Raw genomic sequence first — 25,322 nt, forward strand, 5'->3', positions numbered from 1 at the left:
TCCCCTGTTTCGCGGATGACTCCCTTATCCTAATTAAAAGAGGTTCCAGGAAGATTGCGTACAGCATGGGCGAGAGAGGGAACCTTTTTAGTAGGGTTTGTTAACCTGCAAAAAATTGTGTAGGCAGAGGAGGTGACATGTGTCAGCCCTGACAGAGATTGAATGTGCTTTTTGAGAGACGAGTTCCAGAGAGAGGCTAGACAGAAGGGCTGCAGTTTCTGCCTCTTAATGGCAGTCTGGAGGCTCAGGTACACAGTGACTGCACCAAAACTCCAGACATTCCGACACACGCCAGAAGGCTAGTGAATCAACCCATCAAAACATGCAAACTGTACATCACCCTCTAATCAAGCTACAAACCCAATCACCTCAGACAACAAACAACACAAACACTGGACACCACTCTTCCAGACACAAAGAGTCTCAGTGCACAAAACAAAGCACATCCAGAAATCTCACATCCACACGCCAGTTGCTTCTTGTTCTGGACGCACCAAAAGATATGGACGCAGCAACAGATGAGCACAACATCTATCCTAGCCCTCTCTCCCTCACTAACCAACCCTACCCACTTTTCCTTACTTAACCACGCGAGTGCCTGGAGACCATGAAAATGGCAGCGGTGGGCGGTATAACTCAATTTAACATAACATTCCATGTAACTGGGTAGGAGGATCCATACCATAGTCTTTCCTCTTACCAGAAACTAAAATAGAGGTGACAGAATGACTCCTTACGAAGCTAATTAAGACACTATAATAAATTTAATACATGTGGCACCCACAGCTCTGTAATGTTGATAGTATTAGCACTCCTAAATGAGGTCCGCAAATGGTGTTGATGCTGCCATATACTAGGATTTCCCAGGAACATTAGCTCGCACAAACTGAATCTCAGCTGTGCTGTTTTGATTCAAGGCTGGAGCCTTGATTCTGTTGGATCTGTCCGCTGCATTTGATACAGTGGACCATCCTATTCTCCTCTCACGTCTAGCACAAATCGGGATCTCTGGATCAGTCCTGGCCTGGTTCACCTCTTTTCTCGCAGACCGCACTCAGACCCTTGCTATGCCCCCTTTCCTTTCTGCCCCTTGTGCCCTCACCTGCGGTGTTCCCCAGGGATCCTCTCTTTCCCCTATCCTATTTAATATTTACATATGGGCGCTGGTCTGCCTTATCCGCTCGTATGGACTTAACTGTTATTCCTACGCGGATGATACTCAAATCCTGATCCGTTTGGATCAGGATCATATCAAGGTCTCTGCTTCTCTTCATGACTGTTTGACATCAGTTGGTGTCTGGATGGACCAAAACTGGCTCAAGCTTAACGGCGATAAAACTGAAGTGATGTTGGTGGGTTGTCCTCCCTGCCCGTCACTATGGACCCCTGCTTTTTGGCCTACTTCACTGGGCCCTCTGCCTTGTCCAGTGGGCAAAGTAAAGAATTTAGGAGTCATTCTTTCTACCTCCCTGTCCATGACTAATCAGGTCTCTACGGTCTGTCAATCCGCCCATCACCAGATTAGGGTACTTAAGAAGGTCCTCCCTATGATCCCAGAGGCTATGCGCCCCCCTGTGGTAGCTGCATTAGTCCTCTCACGGCTGGACTATTGCAACTCCTTATACCTCACTCAGCCGACGGGCCTTCTCCAACGCCTTCAACGTATACAGAACCTGGCAGCTAGACTGGCCACAGGTTCTCCCTATGGAGCTCATATCTCGCCAGTGCTTCGCCAACTCCACTGGCTCCCAGTGGCCCAGCGAGTCAAGTTCAAGTCACTGTGTATTGTCCATCGAGCTATCCAAGGCCTAGGTGCTGAGTTTCTTCAGACCAAATTTGTTCGGTATATCCCAGAACGCAACCTTCGTTCCCTGAACACCAATCTTTTGGTGGTTCCTAAATATAACCGGGAAAGACTCGGTGGCAGAGCCTTTTCCATTGCTGCGGCAAGGCTGTGGAACACCCTCCCACTGCCACTCAAGTCTATCTCCAACCACTTGGCTTTCAGGAAAGCCCTCAAAACTACTCTATTCTAACTCTCTGACTATTACTGTTCCTCTTGTTTGATAGCCTCCTCACCAGCGCCATGATGCCCCCGGGCGACCGTGCGCTCTACAAGTTCAGGTAACATAACATAACATAACTTAAATGAGAACGCCAAAGAAGTCACAATGGGAATTAGTTTTCTCAGCGAGGTAGCCGTCAAACGGCAGCTTCACACAATGTTATGATTGTAAATTCACACATCATGGCACACACTGATATACATGCTGATAAAGAAAACCATAATAAGGCCCTGCCACTCGCACATGGCTCAGTGTAATGTTTGGGTGGTCTTTATTTGATGAATTATAGGCAACGGAAAAATGTAGCCAATGGAGAAGTGTTTTTGCCTGAATCATGGCCATTGCACAAAGTTAGATATAAGCACTAATATACACACTTGGGTTTCTTGCTCCGCCAAATGAATTAGGGCAAGTGGAGGCACTGTAAGAATAATAATGCTTAGATTACTTACTGATAATCCTCATTACTCCTAGTTCTACTCTTCCGCAGCACAGTTATTACTTATGAGGCACAATCCTCCACGTCAGGAACCAACCTTTCTAAACAAATCAAGTGTTCGGCCCATCATTCAGAATATATAATACCTTCTTTGGCCCACAGACCATAGTTAATTGTACCACAAGGGATCATCGGCCCTACTTTCCACCACTAGGAGCTTGAGGGTCATAAGTACTGTTATGAGGAAGAGTAGGACTAGGATTAATGATTCCGGAAGGTCATCTAAGCATTACCTCCATGCCTGCGTCCTCGTCCGTGTAATTACTTATGAGGAATGCCAAATACACTGGTGATAAAGCCTATCAAACACCATAAAACACCAAACGTAGGCTGTAACACACGCCATCAACAACTTTACTATCAACACCCACTTCCCTCAGCGTGTTCCAGAACTCAGAACACTAGCATCAAACAGGCAGTCTGACTGGACACACTTATCCAATAATGCCTGGTGAATGCATTTGGATTGGCCTACGTAAAGGCCCTGCAAATGTTCTACAAAAAAGACCCCCTGCATTTCCACCCAGGCAATTCCCTTACCTCTGGTCGACCTCCCTTGAATCTTCTCATGTAGCACAATTCCTGAAAGCTTCATAGGCCATGCACATGACTGTCCAATTATACTTGCTAATAGTAACCACAGAGGTCTTCCTACCAGCCCCACACATGACAAATAAAGTGTCCACTTTCTGAAAATATGCTGTCTTCTTAAGGTTTATGAGTGCCACCCTCTGGAAATCCAGGCTATGCCAACCCCCTTCCTCGGGTAAGGAAGGGTTCAGGTGGAAGTCTGGAAGCACAATATCCTGAGACCTGTGGAATTTAGAGGCTAGTTTAGGAAGAAAACCAAAATCACAGTGTGTAACGATATGAGGCGTTGACACGCACACTGTTTGGAGGTCAACAACTCTTTATTGAGCCATCATGGTAACGACCCCCCAGCCAGGGAAAGGACTCATCAGAACATCACCATATGCATTTGCTTTGATCCCTGCTTCCCACAAGGAGCAGCAGTTGACTTTGTCCTTCCATACCTGCACACTAATAAGGGTATAATCAGCACCACTGTCGTTTAGCATGGAAACGGGTACCCCTTGGCTTGTTATAATTGCATATGGTGTGCGCTTCCTCACTTTTCCTGACACAGCATGCACAGAGTTCACTATTTCTCTGCCTACATTCACATAAGCTTCATCCTCCTTGCTTGCACTGATTTCCTGTGCTTGACCTCCAAAGATGAAATATTTACAACATCAGGCAATATGACCCTTCCTGCCACACTCACGGTAGACAATGTGTATCCCTATGCACTCCTTGTCATATGCGAGATGTGATCCACTACCACCTGTAACACTTTTTCCCTGTTGTAGTTTTACATTCTTTGCAAGGACCTCACGGTCGTTACACACTCCTGCTGCTGGTATTAACATCACTGGATGCAGCTCTCGCTCTCCTATCAAATCTTTCACCTCGCCTCACAAACCCTCCTTTGGGTTGTCTCTGTGCAAAGCACCTTCCTCCATGTTGCTCTTACTACTGCCACTCTCAGTACCTTTATCTAATTGGAGAGCCTTGATACACTTCTCAGTATGTTCCATGCTCTTTGCAATCTCTATCGCTCTCCCCAGGTTGGGGTTTCGCTCCCTCAACATCTCCTGCCTAACCCTGTCATTGTTGCACTTTATCATCAGTTGGTCCCTCAAATGTTCATCCTGGCAATAAGTAAATTGACATTTCGTGGCCAACCCTCTCAGTGCTGTTAAAATTCTTCAGTACTCTCACCAGTCTTCTGCTCCCTGGTCGCAAACCAATACCACTCGAGAATAATATTTTCCTCCACTTCAAAATGTTTGTCAAGTTTAGCCAGGGTTTTCTCATATGCACCTGAATCCTTCATTCCGACAGGTTCGTCATTTCCTCAAAATATCTTGACCTCCAGGTCCTAAACAATGAAACAACAGAGCTTCTTTCCTCTCATTTGAGTAATTTGAGCCAAACATGGCCAGTGCATATTCCGTGAAGCCCTCTCTCCACTCGGACCAACGTACCCTGGGTTTGTCTGGCGTGGCCAAGAAAAACACTGAGCTGGAACTTTAGCCATGTTGAGTTATTATGACACTGTCACTCGAACCGCTGCACTTTCTAGTTCCTGTCCTTTAATTTGCTTCACTGTAATTTGCACTTCTGTAATGTTGCCGAAACTTTTCACAAATTGTATGCCTAAACTCGCTCTGTTCTTATTTCACAACAGTCACTGTTTATCGCCATCCGTGCACCAACATTGCACTAACCTTGTATTCACCTCCGAACTGTCACTCATCAATCAAACGCTGTTGATAGTTTCCTTCCTGTTACCACTGCTCTGTTGAAAACGAAAAATTGCTGCCAATCCAGTGCATTGCATTCTGTAACTCGTTGCGATGGTCACGTAGCAACCATCAAGCCAGCCTCGACAACCTTACTGTCACATACTGAGGCCCACTGTGGCCCATTACCTGCATATAATGTGACCACGGCAATACATTTTCCAAATTGGCCGTCACGCAGACCCACGTAGCAAGGTCCTCTTTTCTTAGCGTGCAACGCTAGCCGTTGCTTGTGTATGCAGTTGCTAGGGCAACCATCGCTGCGACGCCCAACGACGTAGCAGGGACCTCTCCTCCACTATACAGAACACCATGGCAACCAGTACTTTATATTCAGGCCTTCTCACTCTCATGCAAAATGCTTGTAATCCACAATTCTTGCTTTGTTTTTGTTTTTCTTTCTCCGTTGTCCTCGAAAACTCCTTACCGCCTTCCCTGTGCTCCATCTGGGTCTCATGTGTTTCCACTCCGAACACCTCTGCTCCAAGCGCCAGCAGCACCTTCTGGGAACAGGGCGGGACCTCTCGTTGTCACTCCTCACTCTCACCGCACCTCAGCATGCGCTGATCCTGGCGACAGCCCACTTTCCACCTCAGCACTCCTCGCTGCGCTGCCTTGCGCACAGGAGGCGGACTCCTGCTTCCAGGCTGTTATACGCTTGCCACGGAGATCGTTCTCTCCAGGGGCTCGTTACACTGCCACTTATACCTGGTCGCCAAAATGTTACTGTGATGCTGGAAATGCATCGGAGGAACAGGGCCTCCGTATCCTTGTCCTTTACTGCTTTTTATCATGTGTTCTTTCGTGTTTTCCGAGCAGGAGTTCATGTGGGACTCCTGGCGGTGCAGCTCTCTTTCTTTTGGTTTGGTGAACGGACCCGTGGGATACCCTTATGGCACCCCTGGGTGGGGTACAACCCTGTGCCCCTAGTGTATGTTTTTGGGCACCTGTGTGTGGCCCACAGAGCAGGGTATGGGCTGGTGGCAGCTCCATGCTGAATTTGACAGGTGCGCGGAATATCCTCCAATTTGGGATACCCCGGCCCTGCCATTGGGATCAGGTTGATCTCTGATGGAAAACAAGATGGCCCCGGTGGCCTCTTGCTTTCTATTATCCATTACCTTGTTTTCCCAAAGTCCTGGGAAGCCCTGACTCTGTCCCTTCCCCCTGACTGGCTGTTGGATGGAAGTACCATGCATGGTGTTGTTGTGAAGGCCCAATCAGACTAGCTGGAGCCTTCCCTTGTGATGTATGTCGTGGGTACCTCCTGTGGGTGGGACCTGGGTGAATAGAGTGTGTGACGAATACGCATTCTGTGTTGTGGGAGTCTAGTATCTGGTGGTTGACACAATGACTGAGACAACCCTGCCCGAAACCGGTATGAATGCAGCTTGGAGTGTTGAATGGCTCGGTACTTGTCCCAATACACATAACTTGTTGTTAGTGTCTGGAGAGAAGTGAATGGCCTGAATACCTTGTGTGCCTGATTGGCTGCCTGCCTGCCTGAATGCCCGTAGTCGTGATTGGATGCTTGAGTGTGACCCAGCGGAATGAATGGGAGATCAACAGTATATCTGGGGACCTCTCACTGCTAGGAATCGTGTTCAGAAGCTGAAGACCACTACGACGAGTAACTGGATTAACTGATGCTTGACCTTGAAGCCCTGCTGGACGAGAAGAATTGCTGTTGCTCTCCTTCACCATGTGAAAGCTGCTGTGCCTCCAAGGACTGACCCAGAGAGGACCTGGTAAGGCGCCCTCTTCCCGAGCTACGAAGGACCATCGTGCACAGCTGATCTTTGCTAACGCTCCCTGGTAGACAGACCTTCGACAGGCTGCCGACCCGATACGGGGACTGCTGCGGAACTCCAAGGAGAAGCACTCGGACTGTTTTCCGCCACTGTCAACGACCGCCGTCGCCGACCGGAGCCGCCGTGCTCCCGTTTGCCTAAGAACTTTCATTGATCATCGGACGCCCTCGTCTGCATCGTCATCCGCTTGTCTCCCGCTGGAGAAGGCCCGACCGTCGATGCGCCGAGGAGCATCCACTGGTGGGTTTCCCGCCACCTACAGACCGCAGAGACGCCGACGACTCGACGCCCTTGCTGGGCCACAGTTCTTCATCTCTTTGCGGTCCAGAACTATTGTCACCGAGGTGCCCCGCACGCCTCTTCCTTGCAGGATGCCAACGCTCTGTCGTCGACGAGCACCGCTAGGAACGAAGCTGTCACTTCCCTGCCATAGTTCATCCTGTTCACCGTCGTTCGACGACCCGTGACTCCTGCCTTAAAGGGAGGGCACTCAAGAAGGGCCGTTGATTCCCCGACACCGCTCGACGATCCGTGGCTCCCGCCTGAAAGGGAGGCACTCAAGAAGGATCGGTCAGTGCATCGTCAGAGAACTCTACTCCACCAGGTACATTGGGGGGTAAAACCTTAATAGGAAGACGTAAGACTATCGAACATTATATGGACTGGGCTTGTGCTATATATCTTTTTTTTACAGGTTGCCCAGGTGGGGGGATCTCCACACAGAACTGTGTCTAGGTAACGGGGCCAGCATTCTGCCTATTGTTTCAACCATCTTCTGTTCCTGCCTATCTCTATTGCTGGTTTACTCGTTATTGATCTGTGTGACATTTTAACCGTACAGTTGATGCATTTTAATGAGATTTGATAACATTAGTGGTACCACTCTAGACGTGTATAGATTTATCATTATTGACTTCCAAGTACAAAGTGCATTATTGTGATCGTGTACATACCTTTGAATATTAATTATATAAAGACTGTGTTTTCAGTAATACAGTGTGTGGACATTCCTTTGTGGGGGTTCGGGGACTACACTGTACTTAAGAACCAGCCCGCATCACCTCCTGAGAAGCTAGGCCTTGATTGCTCGTCCATTGCTACCGTAATAGAGAATCTTGGCTGGGGTCTGCTGTGCCTCTCTGTTACGCTCACCTGGTTCCCACGGGGGCGTCGACCGGAACTGGGCCGCTGTTATTTCCACCAGCGTGACGTGTAGCGCCGAGATGACTGACTGGACTGGCCCGCTCAGCCTAGTTTGTCTGGCTCGCAAGAATATTCTTCTGCAAAGGAGAAGAGGAATTAACCACCCGTGGAATTGAGTGTCAACCCACCTTCCCCACTCCCGTTGTCTTCCCACTGATCACTCTTGATGTCCCCTCCTTAGTCTCACCTGATGGTTTGGAAGGATGAGCTCTCCATCCTGCGTCGACCGCAGGGGCGCGTTGATGACCAGTTACTTCACTGGCGTAGAGGAATTGGTGAGTTCCAGTATTGACTCTAAAGTCCAATTGTTCATAAGAGTTCAAATGTCTGCTCTTCACTCTGTCCGATTCCTTGCAAGTTGCCGATTAATCCACTCGAAGATTTCCAAATGGCACTCGGTAAGATTCAGGTAAGTCTATTGTGTTTTTCCCCTTAGGGGCCGGGGTACAGCGATGAAGCAGAGTTGACTGCGCCGACCTGAAATGAGGTGAGTACCTCCGTGGTAAATCAGGTAAGTCCTTGGGGGTAGCTTGTATGGCCTTATAGAGTCCCCTTGCTCACCTTGCTGTCTTTGTCTCCTTAGGTGTCGGAGGGCGGCCGCGAGATGGAGAGAGCGTGATGGGATGCTGAAGTACCGCCAAGCAGGTGAGTTCAGCGCGGCGCCGTAGGAATGCCAAGCAATGCTTCAAAGACTTCTGTCTTTCAGTTCCGTGGCGAAATGGATCAGGATTCAGGTAAGGATTAAAGTTAAAACTCCTGTTCTAACCTTTATCCTTTTTGTCTTCTTGTTTCAGAAGTCCCAGGACTGAAGCGGGCGTGGCTGAAGACTGGAGCTGCTGAAAACACAGTGAGCGTTACGCTGCAGCAAGCAGAATAACGCAAAGCACGTGTGGCTGTCCGGGCGTGGTTTAAATAGCCTTGGAAGAAGATCCAGGTAAGTATTCTTCCACAGCCCCACCCAAGTAACACAATAGTCCCTTCAGTAAAATAGTCCCTCCTAAGCCTCATTTGGCTTGAGTCTTCATGCAGCATGGTCTGCCTCAGGTGAGTATGCAGCATGGTCTGCTTCAGGTAAGTTATCAATAATGAGCCTGGCGCCCATGGCGCCAGGACTGACTTTCTCTTTATGAGCCTGGCGCCATAGGCGCCAGGACTGTACCCAAACAGCCCCTAACTGGGGCTTTTGGGCATGCTCCAAGTGGCATGATGCCTGCTTCCGGGGCTGCTGGGCCTGGTCTGGTCTTCCGGGGGCAGGCATCATGACACTCTCCTCTACCATATAGAGAGCGGAAGTACAGACACCCCCTACCGGCCTTTACAGTTACGATATGAGGCAATGACACGCACACTCTTTGGAGGTCAACAACTCTTTATTGAGCCATCATGGTAACGACCCCCATCCGGGGAAAGGACCCTTCAACTGACTCAATGGAATCAGAACCTGTAAATGCACCAAGCACCAAGTTCTACCACTGCTGAACTTGGAACCTGATAAATATGTACAGTAAATTATATATACATAGACGTGCCTGCATGCAAGCACCTCTAAGACAGTGAAGCACCAGAGCATCTGGCACAATTCGGAGGAAAGGCTCTTTTGCATAAAGGAGTGCCAATACCCCGACAGAGCTCCCTGAAAGAATTCACAGTTGGCCACGTGCCCTTCAAAGTAGACACAGCAAGAACCTCCTTAAACCCATCCAACAGAAATTGAAGCACCGCCGGAATGCCTAAGGACAGTGCCTGAACCCCATGCCCCAAACATCAGGACACAAAAAGGGAGGAATGCTTCCTTTGCTGTCCTGTCCAAACCAAGAGTCGTCCCCCATCCTGCATAATGCCGGCATCTGTCACAAGAGTGATCTTCACAGATCGAATCAATGAGAATTCCTTCATCTGTGTGCGCAAATCCATCCACCAAAGGACACTGTGTCTCAGCACCAGGTCACAGGCAACATGGCCTCAAATTCATGTGAAGCTGGACACCAGTGCCTGTGAAGGGGAGACACCGGAGTACTCAGAGGCAACAAGCCCACAACACCACGAATGCACCAAAAGGCCATATGTCCCTACACCTTGAGCAGCATCACAGGCAACAGTGCCTCCAATTCCTGTGAAGCTGGTCAATGGTGCCTGTGAAGGTGAGACACCCAAGGCCTCAGATGCAACCAAGCGCACAACACCATTAATGCACAAAAGGCCACATTCCCTTGCTCTTGGAGCAGACTCCTGGCTGAAGCCAGACCCATTCTGTCCAACCTCTGCAACAAATCCAAAAGATGTACAGCAGCCTCAATCCATAAGGAGCGAACCCTTTCCAGGTCGGTCGGAAACGGGCCCCAAGGAACGTCATTCCCTAAGAGGGCAAGAGATGTTACTTCCCCAGGTTCACAAAGGACCCCAGGAGCCAGACAAGAGCATGTACAATGACCATCCTTCTCCAGTAGAACCTTCGATGATATCCTACAGCTCATTCTTCAGCCAACTTCCTTCTCTAGCCAATCATCTAGATAAGGAAATAAACGGAACCACCTCCAGGTGAAGAGTAATCCCCACAGACGACACAACATTCTGGAAGTGTTGCCTCCTTACTGCAAATGCAGGAACCGCTGATGAGACTTCCTGATTGGGATATGGCAGTATGAATCCTGCACATTTATCGAGGACAGGGAGACCCCTTTCTTCAGCAAAGCAACAACCTTCTGCAGCATCTCCATCTTAAAGGAGACATTTGGGCAAACACCAGTTGAGATTTCTCAAAACGATCACTAACTGGAATGTGTCCAAGCCCTTTGGGGCCAGAAAGGTAATTCAATAGAAACCTCAACCCACACAGGTCCTGGGTACTCGCTTGATGGCCCCCTATCCAGAGATGCCTGCTCGACTCACCACGGTCATTTCACAGCATTTGGTGAATGGCCATTTTACCAATTTTTTTTGTGGCTTTTTTAGGGGGCCATTGTGTAAGGGTTTTAAATGGATTTTATGGCAGCAGGGGGTTAGAGAGGAGTGGTGGAAGTAGTAGGGGTGCATGGGGGGCTACGCTCCATACAAAATGCCTGTAGATAAGTTGGTGAAATGGCCAATGCGATGAGTTGTACCCAATCCTATCTGGGTACTTGCCCTGGGGGTTGCAGTCCTCATTTGAGGAATCAAAACCATTGAATGTTGAAGACCCCGATAGGGAGGATAACAGATAAGAGGAAGAGGAAACAATTGCCATCTTGTTGCATCACTGATGCTCCAGGGCGCAAGTGCTATCTTCTGCACCCTCCTTTCAGAGACATACATCCTCCTCCCATGCTTCTTCCACTTTGTCCCCGAGGAGGAGGGGCACAGAGGATCCACTACTCACCAGCAGCTATTTACACATGCTTGGGTTTACAGGAACGCTTCTTCCCAGCCAACCTCTTCCCCATTTACAGGAAGAATTGGCTTCCGCAGCAGAATTCACAGCATGCGCCAACCAGAACGGCTTCCAATTTGTTGTACAACTGAGTTCTTAAAAACCATAACGGCTCCCCTACGCCTACTGCTATTCATCCTAATCAATCCTTCTGCTTCCCAATCAAACACAGGCAGCTGGAGTATTCCAAAAGTGCTTCATTAGTGTAAAATTTGGGAGAAAAGATTGGGCACACAACTCGCCCCTGGACATTCCCATGGCAACAGCACTCCCAACAGGACTCCAGTCCATGCCCGCCTAGATTACTGCCCATGCCAGGTGGGAACAACAAGCCCTGTCCGGCCGATGCCACTGAACCAAAATGAACTGAGAGGGACACTGCCTCTGTCTGCTCGGCACATGCCCTTGACAGAAATATGCAGCACACAGCACTAGAATAAGAATACTTGGCCACCAGGCAGGACCAGATAGCAGCAGGGGTGGACTTGGACTGCCCTATAGGAAACTCTGGAGATTTCCCGGTAGGTCTCTGTGCCCTGGCCCTCTTTTGTAGGAAATTCGAAGCTGAGTATTCTCGCAGTGCGTTGTCCCCCCTCTCTTCCTGTCCTCCTTCCTCACTGGTCCTGTATTCCCCTTTGGTGTGCTACCTGCTTGCACCTACTGTGCATTGCCTTCTGTGTGTACCCTCCCCATCCGGTGCTTCCTGTAGTGCGTGGCCCTGGGCTGTGCTTCTCTTCCCTCACTCTCCCCTCTATGGTGCTCTCAATCTCTCCCATCTTCTCAAACTACTACTCTATCTCCTATCCTATCCCTCTCACTAAGTCTGGAAGAAAAATGTTCAAGTGGGATATCCTGGTCTCCAACCCTGGCCTTCCTATCGCTGATACCTACACCAGCGCTTCCTCCAGACAGATTCTCACTGACATCCTCTTTGTCATTCCCTGTCCAGACCTATGGATCCCTCATATGGTCTCTGTTCTTTTTCCTTTCTCCTCCTCTCCCATTAAAGGTGGCACCTGGTGGGAGGTCCTCTTGGCTACTTCCAATCCTCCAAGAGCACCATCAATGTCTATCTAAATGGTACCGTCATGGTCCAGGGCCCTCAGCCCAATCTCCATCTTCTTGATAAGTGTCTCCCATGTCTTATCAACTTCCTCCCTTCTCCTGCTACTCCTTTTACCACCTCTGCGGCTCCTCCGCCACCTCCAACCTCCTCCACTGCCCCCTCTCTGGCACATATGCCACCTCAGTCTACTGCCTCTGCCCACTCTCAGGCCCCTCTGCCGCTTCCATTGGGTGTACCTCACTCCTGTACCACAACCCGGAAGTCTTTCAAAGTGGCAACCTGCTTCATGTCGCTGCGGTCAACTCTTGCTCTGCTGTCAAACACTCCTCTGACATCTGCCACCTCCTCAAAGACATTGACCTGGATGTCCTCGCACTCACCGAGACTTGGTTCACGGGCAGCTCTGTCACAAGTTTTTACACTCTCCTCCCTGAGAGCTGCATGATCCTCTCCAAGCCCAGAAACAACCAGCCCGGAGATGGAGTGGCCCTGATCTTTCTGGAATGGACCCCTACTTTTGTCATTCCTACGCAGGCCTATTCCTCCTTTGCATGCCTGGTCTGCAGGCTCTCTATCTCGCCTGGCCTCTCTGACTGTGCAAAAAAAGAAGGCTTCCCTATCTATGGTCTGAAAATATCAGACAAAAAAGTAATGTGAGGTATGCAATGCCTAAATGAGCCCACCTGTGGGTAGGGGAGCTATGCTGGCCTGCAACCACTTTTGAATGGAAATTCAGAATCTTGCATGTATTTATGTAAAAAAACAGAGGGTTAATACATTAGTAATTCAAGTGACAGTTCCATGTTTCACAAGATCAAAATATTTATTGTACAATTGGCCCGAAGTGTTTTGAGTTTTGACTCTTCATCAGCGCCAAGAAGTTTTTTAATTATTTCTACAAAGAACATTAGAGAAAATGAACTTGATTAGACTCATATTTGGCAATGAAAACAATACATTAAAAGTAAAAAGTTTAACATTTGCAATCTTTAAATTCTCATCATTACATTAAAAGTTTCATGACTGAGTTTGCCAAACATTTGAATTCTTACATATGCAAAGTAAATCCATCTATCGAAAAAATCTGACTAAGCAATAACTACCCATGAAGTGGTCAACAGTTTGCTGAATTAGCTTAATTGGAGATAATTTAGGATATGAGAAGCAGCAAGCTTTATTTGTTTGGAGTAAGGCAACTGTCTAAAATTACACAGTGAATGCTCTTAGTATGAAACGAAAAAATATAATGAAGCCAAAACATGCTGACCTTGTGGTTCGTTTTCAAAATGATTTTCAGTAATTAACTGTTGCAGAAAAGATTTGTATCTGCTGATGAAATTTCTTGTTCTTTCAAGAGTGGTATTATCTAAAAAAACATCTGTATGTTCCTGGTAAGTGCTAGATAATATCATGATGTATACTGCGAAGCAATGAAAGGTATATCTTACTAACAAAGCAGCTTGAGGGACTCGCAAGAGCTCCAAAAAATGCAGAGCTTCATATGGTATTAACTTGAATATCAAGTGGGAATTAGGTTACATCACCAGTTTTCATCAAAATGTGTCTGAAAAAGTCAGATAAGTATCTTTAGAATACTAGCCAGCTAAAAACAAGGAAGCAAAGGATAGTTGTGTAATCTCTGCAAAACTTACTTCTAATGCCAATTTCACCAGGTAACTGTAGAGCCTGCCGAAAGCCAAGGTTGACAAGGGACGACTGCTGCAATTCCAGATGGTCAGATGGTGGCCACAGTTTATATACACACGATTGGTGATGACGTCACTACACACATGCGTGAGTGACGTCATTGGCATACCGTTATTTGTGTAGTGAAAAAAAGATAAAGAATCTATCTCTGTCTGTTAATATATGCTGAGTGAGTCCTAGTATCTAAATCGACGTGACTCTAATGTTTATGTTGTATTGTAGTGAGTCTACACAGACATATTTTCCGAAGCTGTGACGTCATTTAGCGAATGCGCGGATGATGACAACAATGTTAGACGTAATCTGTAGGAATCTTCAACAAAGGATTTCTTTATAGGGCTATGCGAACATGATTTGAAACATCAGGGTAGGTGTTGATTTTACTCATATGAGTGAAAAACACAGGCTAATGTGACATCATTACCAGCAATGCATGTATGATGTCATCATTGCTCAATATTTCATCATCTAAAGAGGGGTGTCTAAACAGTGTATGATGTTATGGATCTCATCTCCTCAGGCATCCCCCTCTCTAACCCTCTTACTACTCCTCTCTTTTGGACTGACCACTTTCTGCTCTCCGCCGACCTGAAACTTCTTTTTTTTTTCAACTCTTTATTTCTCATTTTCAACAATATTCAACAAGCAGTATCATCATAAGTCATTGAACTGCAAAATATACAATAGCAGGAAGCAATACAGCAGAATTTCATACCATAACCCCATATCCCACCATATCAAAATGTAAAATTAACTTAAAACCAAACCAGATATTTCAAACAAATAACAACAGACAAACAAGACTACACAAAACAACCACATAAACAACACAATTCCCCCCCCTGTATGTAAAGTACCTGAAAGTAAACCATTTCACTCCACTCTATAATTCAACCTAGCATTATCCATAAAGGTCATTAAAACTCTCCCACATTTCATCATAAAGTTCTGCCTTGTTTTGTTTACTAAACATAGTTTTTTCAAATCTTGATAAAGCTCTAACATCCAAAATCCACTCCTCCACTGTCGGCTTTTTTCGTGTCTTCCAGACCTTCAACACTTGTTTAACCGCCACCAACAAAACTTTACGCACCCCGCACAATATCACCCAACTTACATTACGCCCACCACCATACGACAGGAATATAACTGCTAAGGGATTGCGTGGGTAAACAATGTCCCAGACCTGATCAATCCTGTCAATAACCTCCCTCCAAAATCTTACCACTCTTTCACAATGCCACAACATATGTAACAGAGTACCCTGTTCTTTTCCACAACCCCAACACAAATCATCATCAACTAAACCCAATTTGCACATACGTGTTGGAGTCCAATATATTCTGCCCAATATCCTTTGATGTATGTAGCGTAATTGCAAATCCACTTTGGCTGTCGTCGGCACTCTCCAAATCTTATCCCATTCTTTTAATGTGAGTTCCCTGCCCAACTCCTCCGTCCACGATAACCTCAACTTTTCCCACAAGTCCAACCATTGCCCATCCAGTTGCATAAACTGCATAAATGTAGACACTTTTTGAAATCCCATTTCCAATATATCAAAATTCTCTGGCTTTTTCAAGAATGGAGCATCCAACATTTCTCTCCGTTCCAAGAGTAAAGCTACCAAAATTTCAAATCTTCTCAATTCCCTGTCCCTCAAACCAAATTTCCCAACTAAACTCCCAAAAGGTACCACCCCAGCATCATTCCACACATCGCCAATAATCAAAACTTCCCTCTGAATCCAACTCTTCCAAGTCAGTACCTTATTATTATACTGCAGACCAGGATTATGCCAAAGTGAAGCCTCTTCATAAAGATATAGTCCCTGACCAGTACCTATAATCCATGACGACAACGCTTCTTTGGTAGCTAACACCGATTTCAAACACTGTACCTTCTTAGGCAACTTTCCAAAAGAAAACAAACCTTTAATATCATAAGGCAAAAACCGCTGCATCTCAATTTGTACCCACCACGGTACCCGGTTCAGGTCTACACCAGTGTAATTAGACACTTTGTTTAACAAAAAACCACTACAGTAGTTTTTCAATACCGGGTACCCAAATCCCCCATCTTTAACTTTCCTGACCATAATGTACCGGGGAATCTTGGCTCTCTTCCCAAATCCCCACAAAAAATCCTGAAACAATCTATCTACACGTGCCAATGCTCCCTTTGTAAAATGTAAAGGCAGAGATTGAACAACATACAGAATCTTTGGCAGCAAAATCATTTTAATAGCATTAATTTTGCCCCAAAGAGTCAGATTAACACGTCCCCATCTCATAATATCCCGCCTAAGAACCTCAATGATTTTATCCACATTATAACTTACTAACTTTCCAAAATCTTGAGTAATATGAATACCCAAATATTTCACACTAGAATATTCCCATTTACAATCCCACCCCAGCAGCTGTTCACATCCAGGTGAAGCCCTCACCGGAAATACCACCGTCTTATCCCAGTTGATCCGATACCCAGATAGCTTACTCACCTCTTCAAAGACCTCCCTTAATAGTTGACCCCCTACAACAGGGTCATTCAAGACGACCACCACATCATCCGCATAAGCCAGAGCCTTTACTTCCCCTTCTCCCACTGCAAACCCTCTGATACATCTCATCTGACGTATATATGCCAACAGGGGCTCCAACACTAAATTAAATAACAGTGGCGACAAGGGGCAACCTTGGCGAGTGCCTCTAAACAACGGAAATGACGTAGAAAACCCCCCATTCACCCACACCTTTGCCGAAATGCCATTCTGAAGAGCTTGAATAGCCTTAAGAAAGAAAGGACCAAAACCCAACTTCGACAGCGTATAATTCAGAAAGCCCCAATTCACCCTATCAAAGGCCTTCTCAGCGTCTAAAAAAATCAACAAAACGTCCTTTATTTCCGAGCCCGGCAAACTCAAAATATCTAACAGTGTTCGAATATTATCATATCCATACCTTCGCTCCATGAATCCTGTTTGAGAACGCTCCACTAAATCACCCATATATTTTTTAAGCCTTACTGTCAGTATTTTCGTAAAATTCTTCAGGTCTACATTAAGTAAGGAGATAGGCCGATAATTATTGCACTTAGTAATATCCTTTCCAGGTTTCGGGATCACCGTGATGATTGCCTCCTTCATGGAATCACATAACCTCCCCTCCCTCAAAAAACAGTTATATAATTCACACAAACTCGGCGCCAACACTTCACCAAATTTCTGATAAAATTCTACCGTCAAACCATCCATCCCTGGAGATTTACCCTTATTCATTTCCTCAATTACTGACAAAACCTCTAGGATAGTAATCGGTGCCTCCATAAAACATTTACCTTCTTCAGAAAGCACTGGGAGTTCAATTTTACCAAAGAATCTATCAAAATCACCTATTTGTGGTGCAATATCTTCCCTATACAATTTAGCAAAAAAGGAGCGAAAACATTCACCAATTTTACCTTTCTTAATCTCCAAATTTCCAGACGCATCAACAACTTTTTGGACATACACCCTCTCCGAACAACTCTTCAATCTACTTGCCAACAACTTCCCCGCTTTATCCCCCTGCTCCCAGTACTTTTGCTTCATGTAATACAATCCCTTCTCAACTTGTGAGTCCACCTCATTTTTTAGTAATTCCTCAGCATCCAAGATCTTAAGTCTAATATTCTCCTCTCTCGAGAAAGCATAATTTCGTTGTAAGTCTCCAAGTTCCTTTTCAAGCTCCACCAGTCTGGCTTCACCCACCCTACGCATTCTTGCAGTCCAGTTCATCAGTTCCCCTCTAATAGAAGCCTTAAAAGCATCCCACACCACCATGCTGTCCGCCGTGCCCTCATTCATCTCAAAGAAATTTGGTATAAAGTTCATTAATGCGTCAGTGGCATCTTGATTTTGTAACACAAAAGGTTTCAACCTCCATCTACTAGGTCCTTGCCTTCCAGCGAGCAACATCAACTTATCCATTACCATTGAGTGATCCGAAATGTGTCGTTCTCCCATAGACACCTAATTTACATTCTCAATTAAACTATCCGACACCAACATGTAGTCAAGCCTAGAATAAGAATTATGCACTGGTGAATAAAACGAGAACTCCCTATCCCTCCAATGAAAATGTCTCCATGTATCTACTAAATCATATACTTCCAGGAAGTCCCGAAACTCCTTACTTGATTTCTGTCCAGTAAATTTGCACATCGAGGACCTATCCATTTTGGGGTCAATCACACAATTAAAATCCCCTCCCAAAACGATCATTTTACCTCCCATATCACCAAGCATCTTCTTCAGTGAGTCAAAAAAGACCCTATCCCCCGCACATGGCCCATATACTGATCCAACTGTCAACAACATGCCCTCACATTTAAGATCAATAAGTATGATACGTCCTTCACCATCCATACTCACTTTTTCAACACAGGCATCCAATCCTTTTTTCAACAAAATTCCAACACCCCGAGAGTTGGAGGAGTAGCAATTTAAGAAAACTTTCGTATATCTTGAATTAATCAGAGAATCACCAGTGCCATCAATTAAATGTGTTTCTTGCAAAACTGCCACATCAATTTTCTCCCGCCAAAGTTTAGTCAGCACCTTCTTTCTCTTTCGTATACAATTCAACCCTTTCACATTCCAAGTGCAAAACAAGACAGGTCCTTTCATAGCACTCCAATACACTCCATATTGTCACACACACTCATAGACTATTAATCATTATTAATCTATCCATTAAACATTATGACAAATATCAAACCCGTCAAATAGAGTCGAGCAACACACGTATCACCCCCCCCCATACCACACTTATAACAAAGGACAACATACACACATACAAAATAGCATCGATTATAAGAAACCCAATATATCCTGGATTTCAACAAAATACCATTATGTACAAAATCATAACCTATTCCAACTATCTCCCCAGAATCCCATGCCTAACGTTTTACTAATAGAAGATCTTCCTCTAAATCCCTTAGTAACAAGTCCCAGAATCCTCACCAAACCCAACAATCCCCTGCATCAAACCCCCCACTATAATCCATAAGGCATCCAACCTAAAACCCTCCCTGCAAGTAAAAAAACTGTCCAAATTACATAGAACAACATATCTAACCCAACCATAACGAGCCATCAAAGTAAAGACTCCTGCCAAATAATGCACAAACCATTCCTAAACCACATGCACCCTACAATCTAATAGACAACCTCAGAATGTTTCTTCTTTTTTCCTTTTTTTTTTTTTGTTTTTTTTTCCTCTTTTCCCCTTTCTCCCCCACCCCCCCCCGCCCAGGAGCATTTAAAAATTGTAATCATGCCACATAGAATGTAAAAGCATAAACACTGAACACTTCCAGTAAACACCAGCATAACAGCAGAAAGCAAGCAATAACCAATCGAAAGCTACATGGGCAAACGGGCCAACAAGAACAAAACCTGAAACAGACCCTAGTATACCTAGTACACAGTAAACGAGTACATATTATAGAACAGTTCCCCCAACCACATCTTCCCCATCAATTGCCTTCGCTTGGCAGTTCATTCTGCAAATCCTGTAATCTCAGTGATCCATAGGAAGGGACCTTCACCCAAAGTGACGCGCAAGGAGAACACTAATCCCTTACCGCATCATTATCATCTTGACTTTGTAACACAAAAGGTGTCAACTTCCATCATGCAGAGCCAGAATGCGAAGCAATGGATGCTGCACATCAGAAAGGTGCAACAACACCATGTGCAGGCAAACTCAGCACTGCCTGTGCACACCTTGTCCACTATTCACTGCTTAGCCACTAAGCACATATATATTTCCACCAAGGGAACCATGTCAAGCAAGATCCTCAGAATGCATGACTCTCCACCATCGAATATTCAGTATTATAGTATGGCAACACCAGCATTCACAGTACCCTTCAAACAGTAGTGGATGATGACATAGAAACACTTCCACCCTGGATAGAATGCATTCCATGCATCAGTCTGCTCACTTGTATGTATCAGGGCCCACGGCAGGAAACCACTGCATAACGGGGTGAAAAAGTGTCACGTGGCCGCTGTGCCTCTTCCCACCATGTCCGGGTTAAGCAGCATTAATACAATATTCCAGCTCTCCCTATACTAGAGCTTAAAGCCTGCAGCATGCCAACATTCCCCTACACGCTGCTTTGGTCCCAGCTGAAAAATATTAATAAATGCGTGTGAGTTCAATACTAAAGATGTTCATTAGTGGAGGGAGCATTTAGGCACATTAAGCCACGTAAACCAAACACAGGTGGGCTTGAAAGCAGTGATAAAAATACAACACGTTCACCACTAACACATGACATATACATATTCTCCATCACTAGCACAAACTGTAAAAACAGTATGAAATGCCTCATTAGGTGGACGCTGAGTGATCTTTGCAGTGATGGTATTTTACTGCCATCCACAGCAAGGCGGTAGTACTGCTGTGAGGCCTTTGGAATATCGCGTGCATTCAGGAGCATGCTGTGATCCATCAAAATGTGTTTCCTCTTGTCTTTCCCCTCATTATTCTTATTTGACAAACATTCCGCCTGATAACTTCCAAAATGCCAAATAACTTGAAGGTGGGCACAATAACATTCTTGAGCATTGTTGGCTGGACACAAGATTTGTGATGTAATGCAAAGACCTGCTGCACCTGAAACATGTTCCATGTCTTGACTGTTTCATGTTATGTTCTACTATGTGCCATGTTATGTTGTGGTATTTTACTGAAATTCACAGCACACACCACTGCCTTTTACTTGGTCTCCAGTGACTCGGTGTGAGTGAGTGACTGTGAATTAATGCAGCAGACACCTCTCACATCGAAATGCGGGTGATTGGTGTGACGGCAAGGAAAGAGCAAAAAAGAAAAATGCGTAATGTAGACTGCTCCTCTGGAGTGTAAGCCAACATCTCCTTTCCATGCAGATTGCCCCGCAGAAAAGAAATACAAGACAATGCTCCGTTTATTTTTAAAGCTTATGAGGCTGACTCGGTTTGTAAAGTGGACGCTGAGTTGCCGTGCACTCGGGTGACCCACTCCTGCCCGATCCCCCCCCCAGGGTGAGTGGCTCCAGGCAAATGGTCACGTGATTAGAACGCGAAGCTAGGGCCGTTCCTTTAACTCGAGCGTGTGGCTACCGTTGGTGAAGATCGAGGGGACGCAGCAAAAATCTGAGTCCGCTTTCTACTGCTACTGCTACGAGTGGAATTTTGGATTTAATCACCGCGCAGGCGCGGAGCGCGGTGCGGTGTGCGGCACAGTGTGTCTGGTGTCCGGTGCTCCGTGCACCGTGCACTGAACCCGAAGTGCTGACTGCTGACTGAAGATCAGAGGTGAGAATCACTAAGAACTAACAAGAACTAATAAGAGCGTTTTGTCTGGTACCAATCAAACACTGAGTGGCATCGGACTTCCAGTGACTGCTACTTATACCATCTCCTGGGTCGCGCTAGAACTCTCTCTGCTGCCCAAGTTCCCAGCAGAAGGCGACCAACCCCTGGAAGCCGTCTCGGGCTTTTGTAACCCGTGCTTCTCAAGTATAGTCCGTAGCATGGTATCGCTACCCCCTGAAGGGGGTCAAGGGCGCTGGACCCGCAGCATGAAAATCCAACAAAAGATTGCGCACAGAAGTCTGAGCTCTCTCGGAACTGATGCAGAAGGAATTGACCCCGCAGTCGAGACTGTGGTGGAGCATGGGAGTCCCAGTACCCCTCCGCCTTCCGATAGGGTCCCCCAGGTGACTAGGGCGGAGGAGGGGGGCCCAGGTTACCTTCGAGATCAGATTGAGCTACCGCTCGTAAGTACTCAGCGGCCGCCACTACTCCTAGACCAGGAAAGAAGAAAAACTGTATTTACCTTCAATGGCTCGATTGATGAAATGCCTCGTTCCCCCTCCTCCTCAACCCCTGGCCAGCCAGCCGTGCAAACGAGAGGTCCCGGGCCCGAGGCTGTCGGAGGACAGCCCCGGCAGGGATCTGTCTGGCTGGGGGACCTGGGGGTGGAGGCAATCAGTGAACAGAGAAGCCAAAATTGGAAATCCAATTACCTGGGCCCGGAGAAGTCTAGAATGACACAAGGAGGAAAACAAATAGGCTCGGATAGCCCACAAATGCTCGGGCCTGCACCGAGCCAGGTGACTTCAGTGGTCATGCACAACAATAAAGACACAGGAGTTTGCATGAGCAGAGAGGAAGAGGTCTGCACGGATGTACCCAGGTTCAATCGAATAGAAGAAAGCGTCATGGCGCCAGAAATTGTACTGGACTTGTGTGGAAGGGGTCACAAGGCAAATATAGATGACTTAGTGTTTGAAGCTCGGGAAGGTTCAAACGCCCCGTGTCTGAAAGCCCCCGAGAAAACACTAACTGCAACGGGCCCCTTAATGGTGCCCCTCCCAAAAATAAGTCTGGAGTGTGACGGTAACTCCGGAAGTACGACCGCCAAGGATCAGGTCTTGGAACCTACGGGGTCCGTATCAATTCACACATTAAGTGCATCAAATGACTCGCTCTCCGCTCTAGAGGAAGAAGAACAAACAAAAAAATTAACAAGTCTCAAAAGAACCTGTAAAGGAACGGCAAGAAGACCCAGATCAAATAAAAAATACAGGAAAGATCATGATAAAGGAAAGATTGCAGCTGGAAGAGGACCTGCCAAAAAGAATTTACAAACAGGTCTAAAAGGGCATGGCGGAGTAAAGGGGCTAGCAACTCCTCTACTGTCGACCTCCCTGAAAGACTTTTTCATAAGATCTACCAAGCGTAAACTAGGCCCGGACCATGAAATGTCCGACGCAGAAATACTGGAGGCTATAGAAGACCCTCCCCCACTGAATAAATCTCGGAAAATTAATCTAATACAGGGGAACTCGGCGCCCAGAATCAAATGGCATGCTCACACCACACCTACTGAGGTGGGGGTCACCGAGGCAGTAAAAACTATCCCCAACGTCACTCAAAGTGCCAGTAACCAACCATCACCGGCCAAGTGTATAAACAGTCCATCAGTGACGGAACCATCGATAGAACAAGGTTATCCGAGGCCTCGGGCGGGTGGAGAAGCAGGTCCGACCCCTTCACTCGAACCCCCTAATCCCACACAACTGGGATCTATATCTATACATTACCCGGAGAAAGAACCAGAAGTAAGCATGCAGTCTGTGGTTAAGCCCCTCGAACTCCCCCCAAGCCTCGACAAACAAGAGAGACCTTCAGCTAGAGTGAGGCTTTCTTTGGGGGACGATCCGGATGGTTGGACTCGTGGGCATATACAAACTAATGCTAACAGAAGGACTGATTCATTAAGCGCCACCCAACCTCTAAAATCATTTATAGATAAAAACACAACGGAAAGATTACCCCTTCACCAAAGTGAAAGGGGCATACACACGCCCCATAGATCGAGGAGGCAAAGCGAAATATCAGCAATCTCCGATAAAGAGACGTCGGCTTCGAAAAAAAAGACCGACCTGCTGTCCATTATGTCGGCCCTCACCATAGCACTCAACCCCTTCAGTAAATTGTACGAATCTATAAACGAGGCTCTAAATGACAATACAGCAATAATCAGCACCTTAAAGGATAAATTAACCTTCATTGAAGGCTACGTAACAGCAGTAGAACAGAGCTCGGCTGTCATGCATCAAAAAATCGAAGAAAAAATAGAAAACCTGGGGAGGGAGCTAGCCAACACTGCACAAAGAGTGAAGTCTACCAACTTATCTACCGCCAGAGGCACACAAACGGACGAAGCTGGCCTTATTAAAAAAAAGGACGTAGCATCCATCTTCTTAACAGGCCCACCTAAGTTACCATCATGCCCCACAAAGCAAAAACTAGCCCCAAAAAGTCAAACTAACGACAACGCCAAGACGAAGGGACCAGTGTTGTGTCTTAATACAAAAGAATCCTTAGATGGACGAGAGAGGGCGAAACCCCAGCTGCTTAAGGGCCAAACAACAAAAAAGGACGCAAGTAGCCCTCCAGAAGACTTACCGCGGCAAAGCGCTGCCGTGGAGAGGGGAGGGCCTCACCACAGTCAAAGCCAACTGAGACCCGTCGTTGTGCCGTCTACACAAATGGATGGAACAGATTCATCAATCCTGGATCTGGATTCCACAAATGGCTCCCAGCCCTTGGAGTGCGTAGAAATAACGACATCATCACCTGAGAGACAGATAGTTGAAACAAGAAAATCCAGCCCAGATGAGAAGGAGGGACAAAAAGAAAGAGAAAAAGAAAAAACAAAAAAAGAGGCTCAACAGCCACCGCAAAAAAAATTTTATACGGATGAAGTCCGGAAGCACAGTTCCCAAAGACAACGCTCAAGCACTCCAAGCTCAGGCCTAGAGGCCATTGAAGCCCTAAAAAATAAAGAAAGAAATAGAACTCAGACCAAAGAAATGACCAAACTCACATGGAAATCACGAACACAAGATCAAAGAATCGATCGGAAGTATTCCTTCCAAGAAGATCTGAGTAGGTCTAAACAAACAGGAAAAAAAGATCAAAAATCAAATGAGATAACAATTCTCAAGTTAGAACAATCCTCTTCAGGACATAAGCACATCGTCCTGAACAGAAGAACTGTCTTAAAAATAACAGGGCAAGTGGAAACACTAAGGCACTTATCGACATCAGATCTGGTTCTGGTGGAACCGTATCACAGGGACAACACAGCGAAGGCCTACTTACACGTGAAATCAAAAGTCCTAAAGGATTGCTCTCTAGAAACATCAAAAGAGCTGCAACATTTGGGACTAAAATTAACACAACTACAGATTACCAAAACAGCGAATGAAAATGGGACCAAAGAATATCAGACTAGCTCACAAGAACACTCGGTCAAATGGAAAAGAGAAACTCCTAGGAAAAAAGGCAGATACCGAAAATACACCTCAGAACGGTTTAGAGAAGAGAGGAACAAACAGGATGAATTCCACCATAAATATCGAAAACCGATACTCTCAACAACTACCATGAACGTACGACAAGAAATAAACACGATTCCAGATCAAACAACAAGAGTCCAAAGTGCTCCATCTCACATGTCCTCTAAAGCCCAAGTGCCCTCAAAACCATGGAAATGGTTAAAAGACACCTTCGGGCGCCAAAAGAAGGATTAGCAGTTAGCCCATGACGCCACCCAGCAGAAGGATACCAACTTCAATGTGTCCAA

This window comes from Ambystoma mexicanum, chromosome 2p (genome assembly GCF_040938575.1).
Source record: "Ambystoma mexicanum isolate Mex_15411 chromosome 2p, UKY_AmexF1_1, whole genome shotgun sequence".
Classification (NCBI taxonomy): Eukaryota; Metazoa; Chordata; class Amphibia; order Caudata; family Ambystomatidae; genus Ambystoma; species Ambystoma mexicanum.